The sequence below is a fragment of the Octopus sinensis genome, unplaced genomic scaffold (genome assembly GCF_006345805.1).
Source record: "Octopus sinensis unplaced genomic scaffold, ASM634580v1 Contig16040, whole genome shotgun sequence".
NCBI lineage: Eukaryota > Metazoa > Mollusca > Cephalopoda > Octopoda > Octopodidae > Octopus > Octopus sinensis.
This window is the reverse complement of record NW_021834098.1, coordinates 12,501-25,721: the sequence shown is the minus strand read 5'-3', so window position 1 is coordinate 25,721 and position 13,221 is coordinate 12,501. Positions and strand designations below refer to the sequence as shown.

At 38.9% G+C, this 13,221-nt stretch overlaps 1 long non-coding RNA gene across 1 annotated transcript in view; it reads left to right on the top strand.

The window, feature by feature from the left end:
- Nucleotides 1-1,201: 1,201 nt before the first annotated feature.
- LOC118761652 overlaps nucleotides 1,202-13,221 on the top strand; it is an 18,449-nt gene continuing 6,429 nt past the window's right edge. Inside the window, exons 1-2 of the long non-coding RNA XR_004997539.1 lie at nucleotides 1,202-1,244; nucleotides 11,532-11,537. This is a non-coding gene — a long non-coding RNA (uncharacterized LOC118761652). The remainder of the gene's footprint in view (nucleotides 1,245-11,531; nucleotides 11,538-13,221) is intronic.

The following is a 13,221-nucleotide window of genomic DNA, read 5'->3' as shown; positions in this document are numbered from 1 at the left end:
CCGGTTTCCCGGTTTCAATGGCGTATGTGTTCCCCAGCTGGACGGGACGCCAGTCCATCGCAGCGTTACTCATTTTTGCCAGCTGAGTGGACTGGAGCAATGTGAAATGAAGTGTTTTGCTCAAGAACACAATGCGTCGTCCGGTCCAGGAATCGAAACCACAATCTTACGATAATGGTGCTGGCACCTTAACCACTAAGCCACGTGCCTCCACAAAATGTAAACACAGGAGAAATACCCATTTCTTTACTGCCCACAAGGGGCTAAACATAGAGGGGACAAACAAGGACAGACAAACGGATTAAGTCGATTACATCGACCCCACTGCGTAACTGGTACTTAATTTATCGACCCCGAAAGGATGAAAAGCAAAGTCACCTCGGCAGAATTTGAACTCAGAACGTAGCGGCAGACGAAATACCTATTTCTTTACTGCCCACAAGGGGCTAAACACAGAGGGAACAAACGAGGACAGACAAATGGATTAAGTCGATTACATCGACCCCAGTGCGTAACTAGCACTTAATTTATCGACCCCGAAAGGATGAAAAGCAAAGTCGACCTCGGCGGAATTTGAACTCAGAACGTAGCGGCAGACGAAATACCGTTAAGCATTTCGCCCGGCTTGCTAACGTTTCTGCCAGATCGCCGCCTCTTGAGAATCTTTATTGATCAATAAACATTCTCGTACCTTCCATCTTCCGTCACTTCCCACTAATCAAATATATATGTGTGTGTGTGCGTACGTATGTATGGAAAGAGAGAGAGAGAGAGAGGAACACTTACCTCTGGGTTGTGCAGTAGATAGATGATAAACCATAGAATGGTCATTGTGGTAGACTCAATGCCACCGCCAAACAGTTCGTATACAATATGCCCTATTGTGTTGTCGCTGAGGAATGTCTGAACTTCTTCGTTGCCCTCCTCTTTGGCTTTCTTCTGTTCTAAGAGAAGGAAATCGAGTAGATCCCGTACGTTGTCTTCGGATAATGTTTCCTGGAAAGGATAGAAGTGGGCGGAAGAAGAAATTTAAGAATGGTTTCAAATTTTGGCAGGGGTTTTGAAGAAATTTAAGAATGATTTCAAATTTTGGCAGGGGTTTTGAAGAAATTTAAGAACGGTTTCAAATTTTGGCAGGGGTTTTGAAGAAATTTAAGAACGGTTTCAAATTTTGGCAGGGGTTTTGAAGAAATTTAAGAACGGTTTCAAATTTTGGCACAGTGTTAGCAGTTTTTGAGGGGCGGGTCAAGAAGATTACATCGATCCCAGTAGTTGGCAGTTACCTATTTCATCGACCCCGAAAAAAATGAGTGGTAAAGTCGATCTTGGTGAAATTTGAACTCAGAACGTAAAGACGGACGAAATGTAGCTAAACATCTTGTCCGGCGTGCTAACGATTCTGCCAGCTATCTACCCTGAAAGAATTTAATGATCCTTCCTACTATAAATTTGGTGGGAATGGAGGCCTAGTCGATTACTTCGATACCAATATTTGACTTATTTCATCGCCCCCCCCCCTCTTGGAAGAGACGAAAAGTAAAGTCGACCTCTGCGGAATTTGATCTCGTAAAGACGGGACTAAACGTCGCTTAGTATTTTGTGCAGCGTGCTATCCGCCTTGGTAGAAATTAATAATTCTTTCTACTGGAGCACAAGGCCTCAAATTTGGGGGAAGGGATTAAGTCGATTACATCGACACTAATGTTTTACTGGTACTTGAATTATCGATCCCGAAAAGATGAAAGGCAAAGTTGACCTCGGCGGAATTTGGGCTCAGGCGAAATACCTATTTCTTTATTACCCAGAAGGGGCTAAACACAGAGAGGACAAACAAGGACAGGCAAACTGATTAAGTCGATTATATCGACTCCAGTGCATAACTGGCCCTTAATTTATCGACCCCTAAAGGATGAAAGGTAAAGTCGACCTCGGCGGAATTTGAACTCAGAACGTAACGGCAGACGAAATGCCGCTAAGCATTTCGTCCAGCGCCTTAACGATTCTGCCACCTCGCTGCCTTGAAGGAATTTAATAATAAAATGAAAACATAATTATAGATATGTAAGAGAGCAAAAAAAATTTCGTAGATAACGAAATGAATGTATGCGTGTACACACACACACACACCACACACACACACAAGCTAAAGTAGAAAGGAAAGGCAAACAGCTTGGCCAGACTTGACAAGTACATTTAATTTAATTAAGCTATTTAATAAAAGGCAGAGATAATCTCTGACAGCTGCCTCTAGAATATTGGAACATCGTACCAAGGGAAAACTCCATATGCTGAGTAACCCATCATCGGAGAGAGCTGGGTTAAACATATGTAACAGTGGAATAAAGTTCTTCAGCAATGATAGGTATTGTGGTTCTTTATGTCCAGAGAAAGAGGGGAGATCCCAATAAATCCAGTTAGATAGGGGTATTCGTTAGGTAAATACATGATCAGAGTGAATGGTTACATAGAAATCCACAGTGAGAGAAATGGATGCTAGCAGTTCCAAAATTGAACAAACATTGACATACATACATACATACATACATACATACATACATACATACATACATACATACATACGTACATACATACATACATATATATATATATATATATATAGGATATATATGTATATATATAATACGCCAGCTAAGCTAAGTTGAACTGTCTAAAGTCGTAAGACACCCGCTGTTTTTGTCCTGTTATTACTATTATTGTTTTTTTTTGTATTTATATCCGTGTGGCATCGTCCGTTTTTCTGTCCCTGTTTCGTATACATTCGATCCTTTTTCAAAGAAATCTAATGCTCGTAGCTTAGTTTTTCCTTGGGGCTGGCCAGATCGGAGCGATCTCAAGATTAATCAGCGAAATTGCGAGCATGATCCGTTCTTGACTGAAGATTGAAGTCTTCGATGTCCCGTCCGTATTTTTTGGTATCGTCCTTCTAAATGTTTTGCGTTCTTGTCCCGTTTGTATTTTTTTACATACACACACACACAACACACACACCACACCACACATATATTATATATATATATATATATATATATATATTATATATATATATACATATATATGTACATATGTATATGTAGGCACATGGTTCCGGGTTCAGCCCCACCACGTAGCACCTTGGGCAAGTCTCGTCTACTATAGCCTCAGGCCAACCAAGGCTTTGTGAGAGGATTTGGTAGACGGAAACTGAAAGAAGCCCGTCGTATATATGTGTGTGTGTGTGTGTATGGGTTTGTGTACTTGTGTTTGTCCTCCACTACCGCTTGACATCCCATGTTGGTGTGTTTACGTCCCCGTAACGTAGTGGCTCGGCAAAAGAGACCGATGGAATAAGTACTAGGCTTACAAAGAATAAGTCCCGGGGTTGATTTGCGCGACCAAAAGCAGTGCTCAAGCATGGCCGCAGTCAAATGACTGAAACAAGCAAAAGAATAAAACAAAATATATATATATATATATATATATAGTACATCGAGGTGAGAGAAATATAGGTAGATAGGAGCTTTGTATTAGATATAATATACTAACCAGTACGGCGAGGGGTGAGCATTCCTGACCTGAGAGGGATTAGGGAGCGCGAGTTTAAAATCAGATAAGAGATTAATCAAGCAGATGTCAACCCTTCAAGCTGGTTTATGGCATACCTATTTGAGCACTCGGGGTGCATACCTATTAGTTTGAATCACCCTGAGTAAAACTCCTCGTATCTTATGTGTGTGTTGGTGTGTACAACGGGCTTCTTTCAGTTTCCGTCTATCAAATCTACTCACAAGGCTTTGAGCAGTCCGAGGCTATAGCAGAAGACACTTTCCCAAGGTGCCAGAGTCTAATCGCTTCATAAGTGTGTGTGTGTGTGTGTGCGTGTGTGTGTGTGTGCGTGCGTGCGTGCGTGCGTGGTGTGTGTGTGTGTGTGTGTGTGCGTGTGTGTGTATACTTCACTCCTACGTATTTTACCAGTCCCCAGAAGTTGTTTTTGGCAGGATTTGAATTCAGGAATTAAAGAGTCATAACCAAAAACACAGTTTTAACGAATCTTTATATTCCACCGTTCCGTCTTCCCCAATTTGCAGAATTAAATGGGAAAAAGTCTGCCAATAAATTTATCAGTGCCCACTCACTACCCCGCGTTAGAAACCCACATGTATATCTAGGGAGTCTATGAGGCGCCACACTGTGACAGAGGCGTCGGTTCGATACCCTCAGAGACTGTTTTCAAACTTTGTATTCTTATTTTTCATTCATTCAGATGTTTATATTTGTTTCATGTATGTATGTATGTATGTATGTATGTATGTATGTATGTATGTATGTATGTATGTATGTATGTGTGTGTGTATGTATGCATGTATGCATATCTGTGTGTATGTATATACGTATATATATATAGTACGTGTGTGTGTGTGTGCGTGTATTACGCATGTTTTCTTAAGCATACTGTGTGTGTATGCGTATGTGTGTGAGTGTGTGTTGCAAATAGTTTGCTTTTGTGTAGGAGTATGTGTATTTAGAAACATTAGACACGATAAACCATTAAGAATCTGGCAGAAATCATAACAAAACATACTATACATACATACATAACACACACACACACACACATACACACACATATACATATATGTATGTATATATATGTAACGCATATGTATGTATTTGTGTGCACATATATAAATACACACACACACATATATATATATGCATATATATACATGCACAAATATAAACATGTATCTATATAAACAATAGATATATATATATATAATACACACACACACACGAAAATGTGTGTGCGTGTGTGTGTGTGTGTGTGTGTGTGTGTGTGTGTGTGTGTGTGTGTGCGTGCGTGCAATATGAAAGATTGAATTTCGCAAGTGGAATACCTTGGGGAGACATTACCATGATTCTGAGAAATGTAAAAAAAAAAAAAAAAAAAAAAAGAAAAGAAAACAAGAAAATACGAAAACATAAAGAAAATACAATCAACAAAAAGGCATGAAAAAAACAAAAGAGAAAATCTGAAAATCTGCAACAAAAACAAAACATTTTTATAGGGTGAGAGGGAAGGGGAAGAGGAAAAAATAACAAAATGACAAAAATGTGTGTGTGTAGATGTATGTGCGCATGTGAATCTATGTTTGTGTGTGTGTGTGTGTGTGTCTGGAAACATTAGGAAATATTACATTTTGACAAATTATGACAGGACTGTCAAAATAGATGCATTTCAGATGAATACAGCATCACCAGTTGTGTTTATCAACAACCATGTGTCTGTTATTTCCCGGCTATTTTTAATGGCAGCCGGCAAGAGAACCCGTCACCCGCCGACAACCGTTGATAGACGTCGACAACCGACGACGTCCTTCGACGCTAGCCGCGGGGCTGTGTCGCCCGCCTCCCCGTTGGAAGGCTTGAAAAGGCGCGCAGACGATTTTTACAACCACATACAAGCGCACACGCAAAATACCTATTTCTTTACTGCCCACAAGGGGCTACACACAGAGTGGACAAACAAGGACAGACAAACGGATTAAGTCGATAATATCGATCCCAGTGAGTAACTGGTACTTATTTAATCGACCCCGAAAGGATGAAAGGCAAAGTCGACCTCGGCGGAATTTGAATTCAGAAGGTAGCGGCATACGAAAAACCGCTTAGCATTTCGCCCGGCGTACTAACGTTTCTGCCAGCTCGCCAAGGCATTTATTCCTTTGTATACACACATACGTGCACAATCGTTTCTGTCTGCAATTTTGAGGGTAATGGGGAGCGGGGTTAGTCGCTATCATCGATTTCAGCTCATAACTGGTACTCCTGAAGGGTGAAAAGTAACGTTCATCTTACCAGGATTTGAACTCTCAACCAAACCGAAAAATACCAGTCATGTACTGAGTCTGTAGTATAGATTAACCCATTTTCAAGAAATTGGTGGCCTTGTGCCTATTATGGAAGCAGTTATTATGAATTCCGTTTTTCTAACTAAGAAACAAATTTTAAAAATATTTCGTATTTGTATTTGGTTTACAAGATCCTTGATGTGAATTCGCGTGCTGAAATATATTTTGTTGTATTTCGGGAGAGTCATTATGCCAATAATAAACACACGCACTGGTTCTATTTCACTTCTTTATTATGTATGTCAATTGGTTAACTATGTAACTAGTTGACTAACCGATTGTTTGATTAATCATTTGGTTAATCGATCCATCAGATACGTTCAGACAAGGCAGACCTGAAACTGACTTGGAGTAGAGAGGGCTGGTCATTGAAGAGGTCGCGAATGGCGACAAAAAGACTCATGCAAACACAAATGATTGATTGAGTAACTGAATGATTAATCAAACAGTCGATTAGTTAGCTGCTTAAACAGTCAACCAATTGACGAATAATAAGGAAGTGAAATTGAACCAGTGCGTGTGTTTGTCATTTGCATAACGACGCTCCCGAGATACTACAAAATTTTTAATATGAAAGCCCACACATTTTACCTGGGGACGTATCATGAGATTGAATTACAACAAACCATGCCATTTGGTTGTGATTTTTCGTTCTTTAATACCAATTAAGCCTTAAGTGAGTTGACTTATGATCAAAGGCATTACATCTTTTTTGGTCTATTACTAAGACAACCTTAGTCAACAAATATCGTAAAGTTTCTAAAGTGTTGGGCTGATTTAAGGCATGGGTTCTCAGGCAACGGGCCGAGGATAATCTATTTTTCTGTTATTTCTATTTTATTAATTATCAAGGTCTGCAGAATGTTTTTGCATAATAAATGCAACGTATATTGTATTATATATGTAATGTATATATTTTTTTCTCCGATGACGGAATATATAATCCTAATTTTCAAAAAGATAAACAAGAGTTATTGCTCTAATTACAAAGGAACCTCCTCGCTAAGCCTCTCCGGTAAAGTATGCAGGGAATCTGGCAGAGAGATATATTGATATTGACGAGTGCAAGCTACCTGACGAATAACGTGGTTTTTACCCCGGACGCAGCGCAGCCGACCAAATATTCACACTGCAACAAGTCTTCGCGAAATCATGCGAGTATGTCCATCAGGTGTATGTAGACCTCGGAAAGATATACGATAGTGTTTCCCGGGATGTTTTCTGGAAGATTCTACAAGAATATGGAATCGATGGCCTTAAAGTCCCTATACGAACGCACTATTATTTGTTTAGGATAGATGGTTCTAAACCGTAACCGTCTAAGGTGGGTGTCGGACTCCACGCAGGGTGCATACTATTACCTTTTCTGTTCATAATCTTCATGGACAGGTTTGACCTGTGTAGCCGATTTGGAAGTAATATCAAGACCGGCGGATGTACGATCAGTCGGCTGAAATTTGCAGACAACATAGTACTACTACTCGACTCATCGATATGCACTTGACAGGTTTGGTGACGAGTTGCACTCGGCAGGAATGAAAATCAGTGCAGTGAAGGTTGAGACATACGTCTACATGTAAGTGGAGTTCCACTAAAGCAGGTGGAGAGTTCCAAGTATTTTGGGAACGCTTTCAAGAGTGATGGAGGGCAGGGGAGTGAACTGAGTGCAAAAAAATGTAAGAGCTGGTGCAGTAATGCTCAAATTTCAGCATTCGATCATCAGAAAAACGAAAGGTGTCAAAACCAAACGCGCTCTCTTCACTTCGGTGTTAGTACCTATCCTAACCTAGAGTAAGGAATCTTGGGTAATGATTAAAAAACTACAATCGCGAATACAGTCGGCAGAAATAGAGTTCATCCAAAGAGTCTTTGGAGTAGCGTTACTCGAGAGAGAGCGTAATTCGGAAATCAGAAAGGTGCTCCAGGTAGAGCCATTACTTTACCGAATTTAGAGAGCACAGCTCCGAAACAACGGACATAGGGTAAGAAAGTACCCGGAAAGAATCGTTAGACAAATTTTATGGATTCAAAAACCCAATCTGCAGGAGACCCAGAGGCAGGCGGCGAACGAAATGATTGGATAACATCTGTGAGCTCGGCTGGTTTCGCTTGGGGGATCTAGCCGCTTCTGAGAAAGCCTGGTGGAAGGCGTGCTTGAGGACTCTACCTTCAAGGCCCTTCCAAGAGTAAGTGAGCGAAGAGGAGATGAGATGAGATGAGATAAGATGAGTTGGAATAGATCTTTGCTATATCTCATTTTCCCTCCGATGACGGAAGACGTTGCTGATATATAGATAGTTACCACTTGCTTTTTACAACATGCACCGTCTGCACATCTGTTCTTGAAACAGCTGTAGGGAACTTTCCCCACACTTATTTACATCTTCATTTCTTGTGATTTATGCTCATGTAACCTAACCTAACCTGATGCCGGGTGTTTTGCCTTTTTGTACTTTTACCCTAATATGCTTGTATATGCTCAGTTGATAAACTTTATAGACTGTTGCCAAAGCTATGACGTCTTTGCTTTAAATCGCAGTTCAAATTGAAGTTTTAGCGATATTAAGTGAGATGTATTATATATGTAATATATATGAATTATATATATAATAAATGAGCATTTTATCGTTTTGTTATGCACATTATCTGCCGGTTCGTGGAAAAATTGTCTTGCATAAAACAGGTTCGTGGTGCAGAAAAAGGGTAGGGGACAGCTGATTTAAGAGACACAAACATTGAGAGCTATTTCAGGCGGGTAAGTGACCATACAGACCTCGTACCCTCGACAGAGAGGGGTCAACGATGTTATATAAATTGGCTTTTGCTTCTTTTTAATCATGTTATTAACCGAGATGCGAACGCGCTTCGTTGCAGGCAGTAAGCCTGCCCCCAACTTAGACACATCACAAGTCAACATTATAAAATAGAATAAAATAAAAACGAAAACTTACTCTGTGTTCCTTTATAACGTCTGCCATCCAAATGTCCTTGGTTTCCAAGCTTTTTTTGAACCGGGTCCAACTGGGAATCGGGAATGCCTGAAAATAGGACAGAAAATACTTCAGAAAATCATATATATATATACCACTCGGCGCTTGTAAGTCTGTTTACAAAGTATTATCACACACACACATATACGCATACATATACATATGTATACACACACACACACACACACACACAACACACACACAAACACACAAACAATAATAATAAAGGGTAAAATTCATTAATCAATTAATAATTAATAATTTTACCAAGTAGTTCGGTATGTTAAAAGAACCTTTATACAAAAATTCTATAATTATTAGCATAATTATAATTAGGGTTCAGCAAAAATTGCTTCACCGCATACAGAAATTTAGAAATAGCAGTTAACTACTATTCCACTACCATAAGATATCTCCCAGACAGTAACCCTAATTATAATTATGCTTATAATTATAGAATAAATATATATATATATATATAAATGCGTGTCTTTGAATTGAAAACTGAGGGAAAAAGATGAAATATAAAGATAAATCAGCTGAATTTACTGGAAAAAAAAATACGTAGGTAAACAAAGTTTTATTAGAAACATCAGAACACTTCCACCTTCGTGACAGCGGTTGCTTGCAATGCATTGGAATAGCACAATACAATAAATAAACTGTGGAAGTTGTAAAGATAATTTATGAACACCCTATATGTATGTGTGGAGGCACATGACCTAGTGGTTAGAACAGCGGACTCGCGTTCGAGGGATCGCGGGTTGGAATCTCAGACCGGGCGATGTGTGTTTTTATGAGCGAAACGCCTAAGCTCCATGCGGCTCCGGCAGAAGGTAATGGCGAAACTTCTGACTCTTTCGCCACAACTTTCTCTCACTCTTTCTTCCTGCATCTTGCAGCTCACCTGCGACGGAGCGGCAGGTGAGTTGCAAGATGCTCACCTGCGACGGGTCCGTCCAGGTGGGGAACTATACGCCAAGGAAACGGGAAACCGGCCCTTATGAGCCAGGCGTGGCTCGAGAAGGGACAAACAAAACTGTATGTCTATATATATATATATATATATATATATATATATATATATATATATATAGATATGAGGAAATTCACAAAAAAAGAACAAAAGAACGGAGACAGATGTATTAGTGTATAACGCTGGGGAAGTGAAAAAAGTCCTTCTTTAACGTTTCGAGCCTACGCTATATATGTAATATATATATATATAATATATATATATATATATATATGAGGAGAATTCACAAAAAAAGACAAAAGACGGAGACAGATGTATTAGTGTATAACGCTGGGGAAGTGAAAAAGTCTTTAACGTTTCGAGCCTACGCTATATATGTAGATATATATAATATATATATATATATATATATATATATATTTCGCTTAGGCATTGCGAGTCCAATAACCTGGCGTAAAGCTCAATATGCGTATGTTCCAGAATGAAGCGTTAGCCGAGTATGGAGCGGCAATAAGAAAGCGAAATGAGAAAGGAACAAATGATTATCTTATGAACTTCATTACCTTACACCTGTTTCTGATATGAGATGTAGTAGACTCATAGTTGAGTACCTGAATAACACCTTATAGCTTCACAGGGGCTTCGAATATTAAGTGCAATTTATCTGGGAAAAGAATTATGTTTGTGTCTAAATAGGGAAAAGCATGTTTGGCTTTTTTCAACGTTGTTCCGCAGTATTGTACAAACAGCAACTGAAACACTTCTGCCGTTCCTGGGCTGATTCCACAACTCAAATTGTTTCCAGTATCCATGGCGTCGCAACGTATTGGTTAAGTTAAGTATAAGCTTACATATCTGCTTTAAGATCCACCAATCCGGATTTTCTGTGAGGGGTTAACCTCCTTTACGTTTCCTGTTGTTTTTTTCTTTTCTTTTTTAATTTTTTAAATGCTGGATAAATTTACATCACATGTTTTAGCTCAATAAACATTTGCTTGCAATAACAAACACCACAATGTTACAATGTATTAACAACTGACCAGACAATCAACACGCAACACCCGTGAGTGTGAAACACAAATGTTTGGAAACCAATTCGTATTTCTTTTATTTGTAAATATTGTTCAGAATTTTGCATGCATGCATGTATGTATGTATGTATGTATGTATGTATGTATGTATGTATGTATGTATGTATGTATGTATGTATGTATGTATGTATGTATGCATGCATCCATGCATGCATGTATGCATCCATGCATGCATGTATGTATGTATGTATGTATGTATGTATGTATGTATGTATGTACGTACATACGTATGTATGTATGTATGTATATGTCAGGTCACTTTCCAGTGCTACTGGGAACATGTAACCCAGTACAACCTGTTGCATGGTCGGGTCGTCGGCGACTAAACCGGCAACCCCACCAAGCTTGCTTGGTGAGGAGGGTGTTTATTGGACACCCTGCGGGATGAAAAACACAAAACCCGTCAAAGGGCGGGGGAACTCTTGAGAGTCAACGGCCATCCAATAATGTCTCTTAAGGCTGTATCATGCACTGGGGACATAGAAATAATCGACTGAATACCCGATCGTGCGGTTAAACCATTGGGAGTGAAGGACTCCTAGCCTTTGTTAGGGCATCCTTCTAGGAGAAGGTAACTCAGGTAACTGGGATAACTCCAACATAAAACCTGCGGCTCAGTGGTTACTGATGATGCTGACTTGTTCTTCTTTTCGGATTATGGCTGCTGTTGCTGAGTGAGTGGGATTGACTCAGTGCACAGCCTTTTCCTCACTTTAAAAAAATCTCTCTTGCGCTCAGTTTCTTTCCGAGATCGATGTTTATAGCCAGGCCGTCAAAATTTTCATAATTTTTAGCTCACCGCTGAATGGCAAATGAAAAAATCGTTAGATTCTTCAACACAAGACATTTTAGAGTGTCCAAGATGAACATAATTTGACACGTGTCAGTCATTGATTGGTTGCACGTTTCGACTGGGTCAAACTCTGCATTTCTTTTTACTTTCTAATTTCCACCTCTCTATTTAAGTGAATGGCAATATAACCAAAAAAAGGTGGGTGGAACCATAATTTTCGGTAGGAAAAAGTTACAGATAAAAATCTGTTACTTTTGATTAGAGCAGCACAATTAAATTGTGCCGCTTAAGTCAAATATGTTAGGTAAAATAATTAACTTTTATTCTTTTATTCTTTCAGTCATTTGACGGTGGCCATGCTGGAGCACCGCCTTTTAGTCGAGCAAATTGATCCCAGGACTTATTCTTTATAAGCATAGTACTTATTCTATCGGTCTGTTTTGCCGAATCGCTAAGTTACAGGGACGTAAACACACCAGCGTCGGTTGTCAAGCGATGTTTGGAGGGATAAACACAGACACACAAACATATACACACACACGCACACACACACACACACACACACACAACATATATATATATATATATATATACATACGACGGGCTTCTTTCAGTTTCCATCAACCAAATTCAATCACAAGGATTTGGTCGGCCCGAGGCTATAGTAGAAGACACTTGCCCAAGGTGCCACGCAGTGGGACTAACCCCAGAACCATGTGGTTGGTAAGCAAGCTACTTACCACACAGCCACATAATATGTAATAGTTTAAGCCACTTAATAAACTGACAATTCCTGATATGTATACTCTATACAGCGACAACGCAATTTATACAAAGGCATAAAAAAATAAGCACACACACACACACACACACACACATGATCTTCATTTGTAATGCACTTTGTATCCAGTCTGCTGATCGCCAGCGTGAAATTCTAATAGCTACATGTGATGTGCCAGTTATAATGACTACGCGCGTGTGTATATATATATATATATATATATATATATATATATATATATATATATAATATATAATATATATATATAATAATATTAATTCGAGACAAAACCACTATTTTGCAAAACAAATAAGGAAAGACTTAATCAATACATAAAAATTTTTAATATAAAGAAATAAACCGCCACTACAATCGTTTCATGTCTTCAATGACATTCGTCAGGTGGATTTTCGATTCATAAATTAAAACAGATTAGGAGATCGAAAATCCACCTGACGAATGTCATTGAAGACATGAAACGATTGTAGTGGCGGTTTATTTCTTTATATTAAAAATTGTTATGTATTGATTAAGTCTTTCCTTATTTGTTTTGCAAAATAGTGGTTTTGTCTCGATTAATATTATTATAATTATTTTACTATAAAATGGATTTAATCCTAAATCTGATTTTTTCCCTGTAAATTTGGATTTATTCCCTATAATATATATATATATATATAT